This window comes from Scleropages formosus, chromosome 8 (assembly GCF_900964775.1).
Source record: "Scleropages formosus chromosome 8, fSclFor1.1, whole genome shotgun sequence".
Classification (NCBI taxonomy): Eukaryota; Metazoa; Chordata; class Actinopteri; order Osteoglossiformes; family Osteoglossidae; genus Scleropages; species Scleropages formosus.
The window spans coordinates 6,198,659-6,214,922 of record NC_041813.1 but is presented as its reverse complement, the minus strand read 5'-3'; the positions used below and the strand labels follow the sequence as shown (position 1 = coordinate 6,214,922).

The window sequence follows — 16,264 nt, the reverse complement described above, 5'->3', positions numbered from 1 at the left end:
CTAACTCAGTAGAACCCTAGGTGTCATCCTGCCAGTATAGACAGATCTAAAATGAACACTTTTGTTAAAGCAGGATATTATATTACACCGATACAGTCAAGAACTCACCATGGATCAGTTTAATCAGTCAATTCATAATAGTCAATGCTTTTGGAGTGAAAGATGATACTGAATCAGTTGTTAAAGGTTTGTAATAACCGGGGTAGTGCCCTTGCCACGCATGGCAGAGTAAAGAATTTCCTCTTATCCTATCTCCTTCCTGACAAGATGAACAAAAGGCACACAGGTGTGACCCACCAACCATCTGTAGAGAGAGAATTTCTACCTGGCACAGGTACAGTTGGAGCAATGGTTATGATTGAGTTACGCAGAGACGACAACCACCGGTTCTTACATTTAATAGACTTGTGCAGAAGTTAACTACCAGCTGTTGGCCATATGAAATCCCCCCCCCCCAATGTTCTTTTCAAATAGGGCAGCTAACTTCTTGGTGCTGTAAGGTGGACCACTGTGGAAAAGGTTGCAGTAACGCTGGCAGACAGACACAGCAGCCAAATAAATCTACTAACGGCGCATGCGTGTGTACTTGGAAGGTCTTTGCATTTGACTGCCTTTTAGAAAAATGAAGCGATGACCCGTATCTTTGGAGGAAATAAAGATGATCTGTTGAAGAGTTTATGGGAAAGAGACAGATTAAGAAGATGGGGGCTGTGAAAACTAGAGGGGAAGAGAAAGGTGGGGAAGAAAGAGGATTGCAAAGCACCTCGTCATGTATGAGGGGCAGCATCTGTGTTTTATTGGTTTGGGGATTATGGCTTTTCCTGAGGTATTGCCTTCAGGGTCTGGGCTGGTGGGGTGGGGAGTCAGACCCCAAGGGCTCCCTCTGGGCCCCAAACTGCTAATGAGAGCCAGACAGTTCTCCTGGTGCAGGGGTGTGGTGCTGAGCCCCCCCAAGTAACACCCTCCCCATCCTGTTTTGCTATCTCCATCTTCCCATCCTCTACTTCGGCCTCTCCTGGACCATCTCCCCTCATACTATCCCCCGAAATACACTGTGCTATATCATCGTTAGATTATTTCATTGTGTTGAAATGCGTGTGTGGCACGTGTCTTCAGCCAATCTTCTAATTGGAGAACTACGGCAAAGTTTTCCCTCAGCTCATTGCTTAGGGACCTGGAAGGTGGCAGGTTCCCATGCTGACGTGGATCTCCTGCTGTGGAAGTTACTTATCCTGGATTGCTTCAATTTCAGGGCATAGAAATGTGAAAAGGGAACAGAAATTACAGACTGTGGAATAAGTAACTATATGGCTGTCTGCTATATAATAGTAGTTAATAGTATAATAACCCATTTAACTTTGTTTCACTCCCCTCTTAAGTATGTTGTTAGGAGAATGGCAGATTGTAACGGTGCTCCTGCAGGCAGTCACACGACTCTCATTAGCTAAATGTGCGGCATCTTAAACTACTGCATCAGTTTGTGGCTGGTCATGTACCTGTTGCCAGCTGCTGCCCCACTAGAAGGTACCTTTTCTTGGTAAATATTGTCTCTTTGTAGCTGGACTATTGTACAGTGTTTTTTCTGAGGCAGCTGGCTTTGTGACAGCTGTGGTTGTTTCGTAGTGTTGTGGTTTGTTCAGGTATGCAGCCCAAGCTAAATTTCCGTGCCTCTTTGTGAGCTGCTTTTGTGTTTGTTTTGTTTTGTTTTTCTGTGATCTGCTCCATTTGTATCCCTTTTAGTGTGAATCACCTTCCATCCCCTTGGATCCTCTGTTTCCTCATACAGAAGTTCTGCTCCTCATCAGTAGGTTATCCAGACCTAGAACACCTCAGGACTTGGTTTCTACATCTTGAGTTGTTTCTCACGAAAGTGGGGTGGCACAGTGAGTAGCGCTGCTGTCTCACGGCACCTGAATGATGTGAGAGGACATGGGTTTGATCCCCGTTCAGTCTTTGTGGAGTTTGCATGTGGGTTTCCTCCGACACAAGACATGCTGTTCAGCTTCACCCAGAGTGACAGAGAGAGTGTGTTCCACTGATGCATGGATGAGTGACCCATTTGTAAGTAGTGTATCTAGCAGTGTAAGTCACCTTGGTGAATAAGGTGTGTGGGCTCATAACACTAGAGAGTTCATTGGAAGTTGCTTTGGAGAAAAGTATCTGCTAAACAGATAAATGTAAATGAGCTAGTGGCTCAATTTCTTTTCATAGGTATATTCTGAAAGGCGGAATCTATCTAGAAACTGAGCTTGGTATGTCATCTGGTGTACAGCACCACTTCTGTGTGCTGCAAATGACAAAACATAGGCATGATAATTACTTTGGAAATGTAGCCCTGAATTATAGTAAGCAGCCCTAGCAGATCTTCAGCTAATCCAGACAAGATAGAAGCAGCTCTGTCTCCCCCTCTGGAGTCCATTTGTCTCGGTTGAAAAGCTTCTGGGAAGTACCGGGTAGGGGAGGCAGGGTGGGGGGAGTTCTGGAAGATACAGAATGTAGAGATGGGTTGGCTGTGGGTGGGAGAGCATGCTGAGAAAGGGCCCCATCAGAGATAAATCAAGTACGACTCCGCAATTCGTCAAAAGCCGGTGTGTCAGCTGCGGTTTTGCTCCATACGATGCAAGTGACCCCCAGTAAAACTTCCCACAGTTTATAATTTCTACAGAAAAATCCACTGCGTTCGAGCACGCTCGAAGAAGGCTGCGAGGTGGAATCTGCAGCATAAAGCATTTGATGTCATTCTCTGCGATAAGGCGAGGCAGAGATGTCAGTCAAACCGAAGCAGAAGCCGGCTGGAAGCCGTCAGCAAGGCTCAGAGGAAATGGAGCTTAGAATTCAGATAGAAAGAAAGGGAGACGACACAGGAACTGTCACTAACCTATATATTATCTCAGTTTTAGCACAGTGAGTCCAGACACACAGTACTGCTTAGTTTGAGGGGTTGGCTTCAGTTCAGGGCTCAGGAAAACTAGGCTGGGGGTGCTGAGGGGGCTGGGCAGTTCACAGGGGCTCAGTAGGGATGTAACCAATTCTCAAGCCCGTGTATTAGATTCCCATGGTAGACTAGGGCTGGGAGTCGCCTCCTAAGAATGAGGCAGCGCGTGAAACGGCAGTAGTGATTGGGTGACAGAGGGTGCAGGATCACCAGAGAATTATGTACCTAAATGTTTGCAGTCACGTTCGTTCCCAGAGGTTCATTGAAGGTTTGTAATTCGGGCAGAGTGAATTTGCACTTCCGTAAATGGGGGACAGCACTGGGTGGGTTGTTGAACACAGATGAAAGAGAGCGGTGTCACTGAGAGAAGTGCAAATGGTTCCCTGTGGGGTACGTGTTACTGCACCCCACGTTACCCACCCCACTCTCTCCAGCTCCTGGGGGGGGGGGATTTACTGACGTTAGCCTTGAGCTCTCACCCCAAGGCAGAGGATCACACTGCTACCATTGTCTGTCACTTTGGGACTGCACACAGATGAACTTTATTACAGCCCTGTCCTCCCCCCCACACAAACCCCTCCGCAGACTCACTGGGTAGAGAAAGAGCACAATGGCAGCAATTGTTGGCACTGGCTATATATAAATGTCTGGGCTTGTCATTTAATCTGTGCATCAGGGCCAGTGGGTTGTGTTGGGGAGGGGTGCAGGGGGTTGAGGGAACACGCCATTGATGTACCTGGAGTGTTTAAAAGACACATCAGACTATCTCATTTCATGCCTCCTTTGATGACCAACAGGTCAACCAGCTCCAGGATAATAGCCTTCTGCTTGTATACTTACGACAGTACCATTTACTGGATTACTGCTTTGCATAATGTTCTAGAAGTTTTGGAAGCTTAGGTGACAGACACAGATACGACCAGGGGCTTTCTGTGGTTCGACCACCTGGGTACAAGAGTACATGTTTCACACAGTTGTGGATTTGACTGCTGCTCATTTCCTCCCAGTGGGATGGTCCTGTTCACCCTCCTCACACCTGTACCAGAGTATGATGGGGTGAGTCTTCACAGGCTGGGTTAGATGCACAGATGCAAGCCAGAGCCTAACCTAGCAACAGGAAGAGGGGAGGGGACACATCCACAACGGGATGTTGCTCCGTCGTAGGGCACCCCAAGCGGGGCTCGACCCCCAGACTCACTAGAGAGCAGGGCCCGGTCAAATCCGCTGCACCACCGCCCCAGATTGCCTCTTTTGGCACGGGATGGAGATAGATACTATTTAAAAACACACACTGAAACTGCTTGGCCCAAATGGGGTTGGGGTGAACTAGAGCCTAAACTGACAACACACGGTGTGAGGGGGGAGAGGACACATCCACGACAGGACGCCGCTCCGTTGCAAGGCACCCCAAGCGGGACTTGAACCCCAGACCCACCCTACAGCAAGCACAGGCTAAACCCGTTGCCCCCCCGAGCCCTCTCAGTCTGAGTTATATATTTGTAAACATGTAGATGGCTTCTTCCAACACTGGCACTGGATGGATACTATTTAAAAAAACACACACATTGACTGAAACCACTTGTCCCAAGGGGGGTTGCAGCGAACTGGAGCCTAAACCGACAACACAGAGAGTAAGGCTGGAGGGGGAGGGGACACATCCAGGAGGGGATGCCACTCCGTCGCAAGGCACCCCAAACATGACTTGAACCCCAGACGTGTCAGAGAGCAGGATGTGGTCAAACCTGCTGCACCGCTCACTGTGCCCCCACCTAGTTAAAGACACTTGTTAAAAGTCACACACATCTCCCGAAAGAGCCATCGGTCACTATGATCATCCTCTTCACTATTCTAAATCACCCAGTCAGAACAATCAATAAATGTAAATCACAACCTGACTAGCAGACTAGTATGTTATATTAATTGAATACAATTTTTGAACAATTTTTAAAACATCAACTACATATGTATTAGTTGCAAGTTCAGCTTTCGAGGGGCGCAGTGGGTTTGGGCAGGTCTGGGGTGCGAGTCCCGCTTGGGGTGCCTTGTGATGGATGGGTGTCCTGTCCTGGGTGTGTGTCCACCCAGTGCCCTGCATTGCCAGGTTAGTCTCTGGCTTGCTATGACTCAATACAGGATGAGCTGTGTGTGTGTGTGTGTGTGTGTGTGCGCACGTGCTCAGCTTCATATTCAACTGGGATCACTGCATGGTGAGGTCAACTCTGGGTCTCAGGATCCCAATCCAGCACATGCGAACATTCTAAATTACTAAAACGCCTGCTGATTTGGCTTTTCATCAATATTATGACATCCACAATCCAAAGAGAAGCTGAAGTAAAATTAAATCCCAGCTTCGACCACAGCTACTAAGAGCCCAAGTGGTGTCGAGGCTATCGTGGGACCTTCTGCTTCCCCCATCTTTGTACCCTGTCTAAAAGGCAGTCATCTAGAGTACAGCCTGCAGTATCGGACCCACCATGAGGCTGCGTTAACAGAAGTCTGTCGGCACCAGTGCCTGGGGGGCACTATGCTCCCCTGAGTCTCACTTCAGAAACATACAGCACACTCAAACACAGTTAGAGCACATGTGTATGTTAGGCAGCTGGCAGACAAGGCAATGCTGAGAATGTTCTGGATGAATTAATGGCATGGATAAACATAGGATGCAGAAAGTGATGGTGAGGAAACCTAGAGGAACAAAAACAGCCCACACACATCATCTGACTTCACGGTTTTGCCTACCTGATTGGTCTTATTCTTCCTCGTGAAGCCATGTAATTGACCTAGAGGGAAATCAACAATCAGCATCGAGGTCTACTGATTATATTCCTGTAAGAGGAATGGGGTTAAACCAGTGACACAAAGTGTATTTAACAGGGAGAACAGTGTCATTACTTATGTATATTTTTATATTACATTTCAGCTGTACTGTTCAAAGTGTGCTTATAAGAAACAGGCTCTGTCTACTGTATTTTGGTGTGTCAGTCTAGATCTTTGGATTATGGGTGAGTTTACAACATTTTCATACCACTCTCAGTAACTTTGATCATAGCTGGTTTGCTTCATGTCACATTGTCAAAGTAGGAAGCAGTCACATAACCTGAAGCTATTGTAGAGAATTTATAAATTTGTAATGGAAATGAAGCTGAAAGAAACAAAATGGTGAAGAAGCTGGACTATGAATAGAGGATCAAAGGACTGGGCAACGAAAGGGTGTACTTAACCAGAATTGCTTCAAGGGAAGGAGTATTCCTACAAGCTGTGTTACATGTTTTGGATATAATCCACATCCACAGCATACATTACATTTACATTTATTCACTTATCAAACCCTTTTCTCCAAACCGACTTCCACTGAACTCTATGTAGTGTTATGAGCCCACACACCTTATTCACCGCAGTGACTTACACTGCTAGATACACTACTTACAATGGGTCACTCATTGATACATCAGTAAAACGCACTCTCTCTCTCTCTGTGTGTGTCACTCACACACTATGGGTGAACCTGAATAGCATGTCTTTGGACTGTGGGAGGAAACCCATGCAGACATGTGGAGAACGTGCAAACTCGCCACAGGCTGAGCAGGGATTGAACCCACGTTCTCTCGCACTACTTGCTGTGCCACTGCGCCGCCTACACGCACACTGTCCGAAACCGCTTGTCCTGAGTGGGACTGCTGCAAACCGGAGCCTAACCCGGCAACACGGGGCACAAGGCCAAAGGGAGAGGGGATACATTTACATTTATTTATTTAGCAGACACTTATCTCCAAGGTGACTTCCAATGAATTCTATGTAGTGTTATGAGCCCACACACCTTATTCACCAAAGTGATTTACACTGCTAGATACACTACTTACACTGAGTCACTTATCCATACATCAATGGAACACTCTGTCACTCACACATGATTCGCCCAGGACGGGATGCCAGTCCATCATAAAACACCCCAAGCAGGACTTGAACCCCAGACCCGCCAGAGAGCGGGCACAGGCCAAACCTGCTACGCTGCTGCACCCCTCCATAAGCATCCATTAAACAACAAGCCAATCAAATTTCACCCTGTAGTTAAAAAAAAAAAAAAAAAAAAAAAAAATCAAAGAGTATGTCCTGCTGCTGCTGCTGGCTGTGTTCTGAGGTCATGGTGAGTGGTAATGGCAAGTAGCAAGTGGAGAGTTGCCTACCTCTTTAATCACTAATGCCCATATCCTGAGAGGTGCCAGGGAGAATGTGTCCATGGTCCAAGCAGCATGTACGACGAGATTTAGGAAATGAATGGTGGCTTGTGTCCATCTCCTACTGGGTCTCCGTGTCTGACACAGTCATGGGAGGACTAGGGTGAATGAGTTGGAGGACAGCGGGCAGTCATCCAGGTCCGTTTGACTCCCTCCTTTACCCAGCTGGCTCTCCTGCAACACAACAGTGTACAGTACAGACCACGTGAGGATGCTGAGACACAGATGTGTGAAGAGGCCACAGCCAAATGTACACAGAGCTTCACAGACAGTGTTAATGTGAAGTACTCTATAACCCCAAGCATTTTACAAGTTTATTGGTATATATGGGTTCATACATCCTAATCGACCTTAGGGACAGATTCCTAAACAGAAATTTGAAATTGTTATTTTTAAACTGTCCAAAACTCAGCCAAAACAAATACTAATTTTTTTTTAATAAATGAGTGTTCTGTCCTCTTGGGATATGTACACAGTTCACATAACACTCTTAAGCAGCTATATTGGCCACGGGCAAACACTTCCACATGTTTTAACTACACTGTGTGCTGAAAGATATAGTTAAATTAATAGGGAGTGTGTTTGGAACCCGAGTTCTAACTTTAATTTTCACTAATTATTTAAGGAATGACAGTATTCTGTGTGCATTTAATTTTCTTCCTCATCATATGGCAAGGTCACATGGAAGCAGAGTGAAATACATGAGAGAAGCACAAAAATAAGAGAAAGGGAGACAGAATTAGAGACAAACATGGACATGGACACACAGACGAAGGGTAGTGGGAGAGGGGGAAGAGAAAGTGTGGAGAGATGAGAGGAATAGATAAAGGAAAGAAAAATAGAAAGAGAAGAAATGTGAAAAGAGGAGAGGGTCAGTGTGTGTTTGAGTGAGAGAGAGCCGAGGCGTTAAAACGGAAAGGTGCAGCGGCTGCATCATCCTCACATAGGTGCCCGGTTGGTTAATACAGCAAAGGGACGGCAGACATGATGGTGATAACAAATGAGAGGTTATACACAGCAAGGGCACTGATGCGCAACGAACAGGCAAAGACCTACCAAGAAGGTTTTCGAGAATGTTTTATACTTCTTATCTAATCTGAGAAGGCCTTGAGACACACATCCTGAACAAGAAACCAATCGGGACACAATGCATGTCCGGTTCACCCACCCCCTTCCTTCCACTGGCCCCGGCACCCATGGCCATGCCACCCACCATGGCCTATCAGCTTCCAATCAGGCTGTTGTCGTGCCAACCTGGTGGAGGGCATCTCCCCTGGATGGGGGAGTGGGGGGGAAGGAGACACGCATGGTTTCAACTGAGGGCGTCTGCACAGTGTACAGTCAGAGTGTGTTTATTATGGCAAACCCAGATGCCCATTTATAATGGGCCGACTGGGACTGGGAAACGTCAGCGCAGACGCACTGGCATGTGTTTGCGTGCCTTTGCTAGTAAGTTAGTGAGTGTGTGTGTGTGTGCGTGCGTGTGAGTGTGTGAGACAGAAACAGAAACAGTAGGTCTTTTTTTTTTTTTTTGCAAATCGCAAAATAGGAAATCATTATTCTTTCAGAAATAGAGCAATGGAGACTTACTGGCTTTAAACTTAGTGATCAGATGTCAGATGTTATCAAAACACTGGTGGAAAAATCAAACCAGTTTATGTTTCAATTAGTATTAAAGGCACTCAAAAAACATTTAACCCAAAATCATCCCAATATCATAGGGAAAAAAGCTGTGTATGCATTACAAAAAGAACTGATAAAAAGTAATACTAACATTATATCAAATAAATTTAAGAACTAATGATTTCATAAACTTCAGGTGAAAGTATGAAAGCGCAAGGGTGCAAAACAGAGGACAAAAACACAAACGTATAGAATTGCGATTGCAGAGTGCTGCACCACAACCTAGAGCATCGTTCCAATAATGCAGTGCATCTCACAGTGTCTCTCACATGGCCACTTGGCCCAGTTTTCAAATGTGCTCTTAGTCATCACTCCAAACTGAACGTTGCAGGCTACTGAATGCTAAGACACTAAAAGTGAACATTAAAAAAGCTGTAAACGGTATTTCATTCAGTAGAGCAAGGCAGGGTGCTGAGAATTTCCATGACCTTATGTCCCACAGGAGAGCATGTGATCAGCTGTCTCCTGGTGGGCGGAGGTAGCAATCCCAATTCCCAACTTTCTCTCAAGGTCTACGGAGAGGAATGTAGCGACAAAACAGTTTTAACCTACGTACCTGAAATGTTCTCTGGCTGTTGTGGGACTCCAGTCAAAGGAGAAGGGGAAGCTCATCACCTAGAAACCTGTAACACCACAGCCAGCTTCTGTCTCCACACAGTCCAGAGGTCCACGAACCCTATGCTAAAGTGTTTCAGAATGTTTTTAAGTTTCCAGCTAACAACCTTTTGTATCTTTTCCTATGGCAAATTACTATATTTAAATAATGACTGCCAGAAGAGCAACAAACAGTCAATGCACTGTCCATGTGGTCCAAATGTGTCCCACTTGAATACCTGCTCTTAGACTTGGGCGCTTACTCAACTAGTAATGTTCCCATCACACCTCAGCAAGGAATTCATACATGGAAAGTATTGTGCAATTCAGTCACAATGGTATCTAATGCACAGTTTCCTAAGAACGGACAAGTTGTTTTGGAAGAAGGAGAGCGCAGTGTTATTCTCCCAAAGGAGGCCACAGTAGGAGATCTATGGTGTACGTAATCTTCTTTCATGAGCCAGTCATGGTATTGGTGACTGTGTCAGGGATTTGCCTGAGAAGGAATTTCATGTGGGTAAGGAAATCAGGTGGTCTCCAAGTCATCTTACCCCCTCAGTCCACTTCCCAACAGGCCTCTTACCCAGCACCTGGGATAAAAAATATCTGATTCCATGTATTTCCCCTGGCCCAGAATATTGTGATTTGTGCACAAAATTATAAACAGGAAAATGTTTGAGGCTATTATCTAATTGATTCAAGATGACCAGGCTTCCTTAGAGGCTGATTTGGTAAGCTGTCGAGGAGCCGTGAAAAGATGCCCTTTGTCTTAATGACTGTTTCATGTTTGTAGCTGCTGTTATGTTGCACAACTGTGTGCTGCAGGTGGGGGAGGTTTCTTAAGAGGGGGGCATTTTGCAGGTCCACTTATCTGTAGTGTCTGCTTTGTTAGTCTTCTGGTGCAAACATTTAGTCTCACATGTTTTGCTAACGCTACAAACAGGCCAAACATTGCACACCATCTGTCAGGGGTTACAGGTATGATAACACTGTACCCGGACAGATGGGAAAACGGAGCTGGACAATGAACCCCCTTCGCCACGACCAACGAAAACACCCTTCAGTTTTGACCCCGCTGTCAGAGTTGCCTGCACAGCCTCTTTATCTGCTTTCCGTTATCATGGGAATGTGGAGCAGAGGTAAGGCTCTGCGGGTCAGATGGCGATCAGGTGAGCAGGGAGCCGCTTTGCTCACCCTTAATAAAGCCTCTCAGGGCTGTTGTTTATCTGCTGCTTGTATCTCACCTGTGAATGCTCAGCTGCTGTGGAGAGTCAGGTCAGGTCCTCCCACCGTGGGGGTTTCAATCCCCACCAGCCCGTCATGTCATGTTCCAACAAACCTGCTTGAGCAAATGGGGCAGGGCCTCAAAAGAGTGGCTCAAATGTGTTTATTCACAACAAGCCCCTGGTGAACAGTCTCTGAGGCTATTTTAGCCTATATTGGGAGGTGTCCCTTTCAAGCATCCATCTGCATGGTTTCACCGCTATCTCTTTCTGCCTGACTTATCTTGCCTCCTTGTCTGCTGTTTGCACTCCCCATCTGCATTAACTCCCATTCACCGTTTTAATCCTCCTTGTTTTGTAGTTTTCCAGAAGCTCTCTCCATCTGCCTGGTCGGCGGCCAGGGTTTCCTCACCAGCCACGCAGCACGTCCAGACTGGAGCTCGTGCTCCCCCAAGCATTCCCCCCCTCCACATGCAACTCCACATCAATCATGCATCTGCCATCTCTAAAGATGCGGAGCAAACACAGCTTCAGGGAGCACAAATACCTTGGTACACCTGTGTCAGGTAATTCAAACAGTCACAATGACTTCTGTAAAACTTTCTGAATAAATACAGTTACACTGACCATCAAATAATGTCAAAATGCCACCAGATAATTCACACGCAATTAAAAAGAATGAAAACATAATCATTCATGAAGTGTACAGGGCAGCAAGTACCTTAGTGGTTAAGATCATGGACCCCGCAAATTGCCAGATTAACTCTCAGGAGGGGCCTTGTTACTACAAAGTTTAAGAAAGCCACTCAGTCCGCAACATGCTGCAGTAAAACATATCTGGCCACTGAAAATTTAAGTCGATTTCGACGAAAAAAATGCCAACAAGATAATATGAACACACCTTGTGGCATGCAGGAGCTCAGATTACTCTCACCCCCTGGATTATTAGCTGGATTTGAGCAGGAGATAAACACCAAATATGGCTAAGGAAGCCCAAGGTACCTAAGTGGACTAAGGAAAATAGGTTGAGACTGCACTGTGCAACTACAAGTGGCTATGTCTTATTACAAATTATGTCTTGTAGCTTTCAATTCACCCTCTGAAACATGCCGAATTTTAAGAATAGTTGCCCACCTTAGTGTTCTAGAAGGTTGCAGCTGCTATGCCTGGAAAAGCTGAACAGCCAGCCAGCAAGATGTTGACTAATGTCTGAAGGGAATGGCAGCAAAGACATAATACTCGTTCTGACAATACACACCTCCAGTTCAACTGTGGAAATGGGTTCACAAAGTGAGCAGACATGTTATTGAGATTCATAGAGCATGAAAGGATCTGATGGTCTGATACAGCTGGTTTGGCACACTTCATACAATGACCACTTTAGTCAGCACTCAGTGACCAGGACAGGACTGTCTAGTGAAATTCAGCATTTCTTTCACTTTGTATGAGCCTCTATCATAATGTACAGTATATAGTGGTGCTAAATCGAGATTAATATAGTCAAGATATTTGACTTTGAGATCTAACCAAAAATATAAAAATGAAGTGACAGTCATAGTGCCATTTACTAAACCCTAAAATTAAGAGTCTTTCATCCACCCCTATAAATTCCTTGTCTGAAGCCAGGAACTGCTTCGCAGTCCAGTCAGTGTAAAGCAGTATAGTGTAGGAGGGAATCCTGTGCTAGATGGAGAGGGCCTGATGTTAGGGGGGAAGAGGATGAGGCTGCCAGATGCACGCAATGGCCCCCCGTTCCCTGAGCTCTCAAAGACAACTGGAGCTCTTTGAGCTCTGTGGATAACAAAGATGAACACATTCCTCAAAGTCAAAACAGCAGAGCTGGAAAGAAAACTGAGCCCACTGACAGTCATTTATAGCAAAATAAGCCTTTCAGTGCAAACCTATATTCCTGTGCCTCTGTCACTGAAAAAGATGAGTGATGGCTCATGCACATGTAAAGATTTTCATGCCCATTTCCACTGCATTTTTTAAAATCTGAACTAAGGACACCCATAGAGACTACAAAGAAAATGAATAGAGAGTAGATTTTTACTAAATTTTAGTACTGTACATGTAATGATTTGTCAGGCTAGAGGGATTTCAGAGTGTAGTCCAACAGACTAGAGGCAGCAGTGTCTGCAGCATGGATACAATGGCAACGGTAAAGATATTGCAAAGTGATTTGCAAAGTATTCGAAAACACAAGGATTCAGGACAGCTAATTACCACAATGAAACCACTGTCACTGCACAGGCGCTGATGACATCACCCACTCAGCATCCCCCCCCACCCAGATGACCCAATGGGTTGCCTCCCTGGGGTGGGACATGTGGTTCACACAGAGAATCTCTTTCACAGTGATGTTCTGAGCTCAGCTCCCAAACAGCAAGTGTGAAATTCCCCCATTACCACAGCCTTTCATTGAGCTGACCCGTCCCTCCTCAGGGTCAGCCAGCTCCCCATTGAAGATTTTTGCCAAAGCCATGAAACAACTACATTCTCAGCTGATGGATTCTTCAGAATCCCTTTTTGTTCTTTTCTACATGGAGTCCCTATAAATATACTCTCTTACATAGTGTTTAAACATCTTCATATCCAAGTCCATACTCAGAGAGATACAAAATGCAGGCCTGCAAACACACAATCAGACACCAAACTGGATCAGCTATTGTTGGATCCAAGCTGCAGCTCCCCTTTGCTGTGGTCCAATATTACCAAACAATATGAACAACGCAAACACACTTGCCCTCTCCACAGCCTGGGAACAGAAATTCGGTTCAGGACTGTGTGAAGGGAGTGTCACCAGTGTCTGAGACCCCATAGGATGACAAGGGGAGAAATAGAAAGAATGGGGGTGCCCTGTCTTGTTCTGAGTCTGAAAAAAAAACTGATGATGCCCATTACACATTACAAACTTTTCATGGTCTGTCTAAATATCACAAATGCAAAGCGTGAAATGTGCTTACCTCACAATAGCAGTAGCCCAGAACCACATGCAATTTATATATGTGATGAGTACAGTACCAGTGCCTTCAGATACTGCACAAATCATGCTTTTAGCAATCCTGTTTCACTCAGCAAGCTGCAACAGTGTACTATGTAGCTTGCTTGTCTCACACTTCTGTGTCAGCAAATGTACTGTCCAACAAGGTAAAGGGTGAGTTGTCAACCTGGTTGGGACACTGAGAGTCCCTTGTCCTAACTGGTACGCTAGGTGGCACTCTGAAAACTGTGGATAGGGTTTTCCTTCTGGCTCATCATTAGCCAACCTACAGGTCTTGGGATACACACAGCTCCATATCTCAATGCCCAAGACCACAAACCGTGTATCACAAGGTACAGCTGACATATCTGGCTTCTCTGTGTCTGCTGAGAGCCACGCTTATCTAGAACGTGCCTGCAAAGCATGTCTGCCTGAGACCCCATTAGTCTTGCATGTGTCTGGTAATATCTACATATTGTATAAAATTTAAATACATATTATCCTTTGGTACACACAAAATATACGTATGCGTATGTTCATGTGAGTATTTGGAATAATGTCTAATAATGCCTCCATGTGTATGTATGTGAATTTCTGGGTCACATAAGAACAAGAAAATGCAAATGAATAGAAATTATTGACAAGGGTGGTATTTGGCTGTGCTGCCTCACTAGAGTGGAACATTCCCTTTGGTCCTGAGACTTTAGCCTGGTGAGTCTGGACTACCGCCGTCCCTTCCTCCCTACTGCTGAGCCTGAGAGTGCATGTGCTACCCCCTGGTGCTCAGCGTGTGGAGAGGTGTTGTTGATGGGCTGCTCCTGGGAGACCGTGCTGCTCCCTGGAAGAGCAAGAATCTATGTCTGGAATTTACACTAGGGAGCTCAGAAGAGGCAATCTAAATGTGTCACATGTATGGTATAAAACTCTTTCTCTTAGCTGCATTAAAGACACTGAATACTCACTGCTGCTCTCCCTCCAAGATTTCATCCTACCAGCAATAGCTTTACATTAAAATCAGATGCTGAAATTGTGTTCAGATATTTGTCCCGCAACTTTGTAAATTCAAACAGCAGCAGATTTAAGGCCCAGGTTGTGAGACCTCAAGGTGGATTTTGTTGGACTGACAATGTAAAAAGTAAAGGGAGAAAGGAGTAAAGGAGAGACATAAAAGGGGATATTTGTCATGCGCAGGGATGTGTATTAGCATCCTCCAACTCACTCTGAAACTTCTGGACAGGCGATGGTGATGTTCTGCCTGGACTACCACAACTCCCTCCTGTCTTTTCATCAAGTCACTCCATCTGCTCCAGAATACCGCTGCAGAGTCTGACCTCCAAAACATTCCCTTGTATCGCCCCTCTTCGTCTCTCTTCACTGGCTTCCTGTATCTGTCTGTATCAAGTTCAAGACTCTGGTTATGACCTACAGGAAGGTCAAAGGATGCCCACCCTGATACCTACAGGACTTGATCGCTTGCTATGCTCCAACCACACCGCTTGGTGACTTCAACAGTCCAAAATCAAGAGCCTGAAGGTTCTTGGTTCTGGATTCAATGTGGTGGAATAAATGCCCTCTATCTCGGAGAACTGCTGAATTGCAAAATCAAAGGAAGTAATTTATATTTAATATGGGTATGCTCCATAATTATTTGTGTTTCCCCATGTATTTTGTGTGAAATAGCTGGGAAACAAATTAGCTTATGAAGCCTATTTGCTTCTGGATTGCTGGGTATTTTTTCTTTAGCTAGTTTGTTTCTTTGGAAACTAGGTGGTTTCTTAGATTTGGACAAGAGGTTACACATTCACAGGGGGATTCTGGAGCTCCCACACAGAGGGGACTGAATAGTGGGGGTGTGTTGGGGTGTGTTCCCTGCGAATGAGTCTACCTTCGTCACACTTCTACACCTGGGTGGCAGCCCTGTGACCTCAGTACAAAGCTCCAGCTAATCTTCGGGGGGACTTGGTTATTCCAAGACTCAATTATTCCAGGACTCTGTGCTCTTCACTGCCTACATCCTACCACAACACTCCTCCCTGCTCCCCTTCTTTAGGCTATGTGGCATCCTTATGGAGTCAGTATTTAAAAAGAGGCACTGTGATATATGAGCAGAGATGGGAGGGGATAGTGTGGAGCAGAGGTAGTGGACAGGACAGAGGGTGAGTGTGGGGTTTAGGTGACTCCTCCTTTTTCCTTGAGACATCTGTTTCATTTCATCTGGCTTCATGTCCTGTTAGGCACTTTAACTATGTGAGGGGCATGACACCGATGAGATTACACGCACATCTGTGGTATTGCTACCTTGGTGGAATCAGGCTCAACTCCAGAACTTGCTCATCCAGGCTTGTTAGCAGCTTGCAGTGGAAAGACCCTCCCTGGAAGCCCCTTTGGCCAAGCCTGAGCTAATGCGTGGGTATGCCCATTCATTCCCAGGCTGACCTAGTCAGTTCCCAGACTTTGAAGAGGAGACAGGGGGCAGTCGTTGACATTTAGGCACATGCAAGATTCCACACAATTGAAATGATAGGATAACTACTTGAAAAATATTGCGGCGCAGCAACAGCAACCAGTTTCCTGCTGCCTGTTCACGTACCAAAACACCGTACCAAGTCAA

General features: G+C 45.6%; 1 long non-coding RNA gene across 2 annotated transcripts in view; it reads right to left on the bottom strand.

The window, feature by feature from the left end:
- LOC108942757 (uncharacterized) overlaps positions 1-16,264 on the bottom strand; it is a 44,316-nt gene that overhangs the window by 7,603 nt on the left and 20,449 nt on the right. For both annotated transcript variants that reach the window (XR_001966740.2, XR_001966741.2), the window contains exons 3-4: positions 7,120-7,344; positions 5,675-5,715 (exon numbers count right to left, since the gene is read on the bottom strand). This is a non-coding gene — a long non-coding RNA (uncharacterized LOC108942757). The remainder of the gene's footprint in view (positions 1-5,674; positions 5,716-7,119; positions 7,345-16,264) is intronic.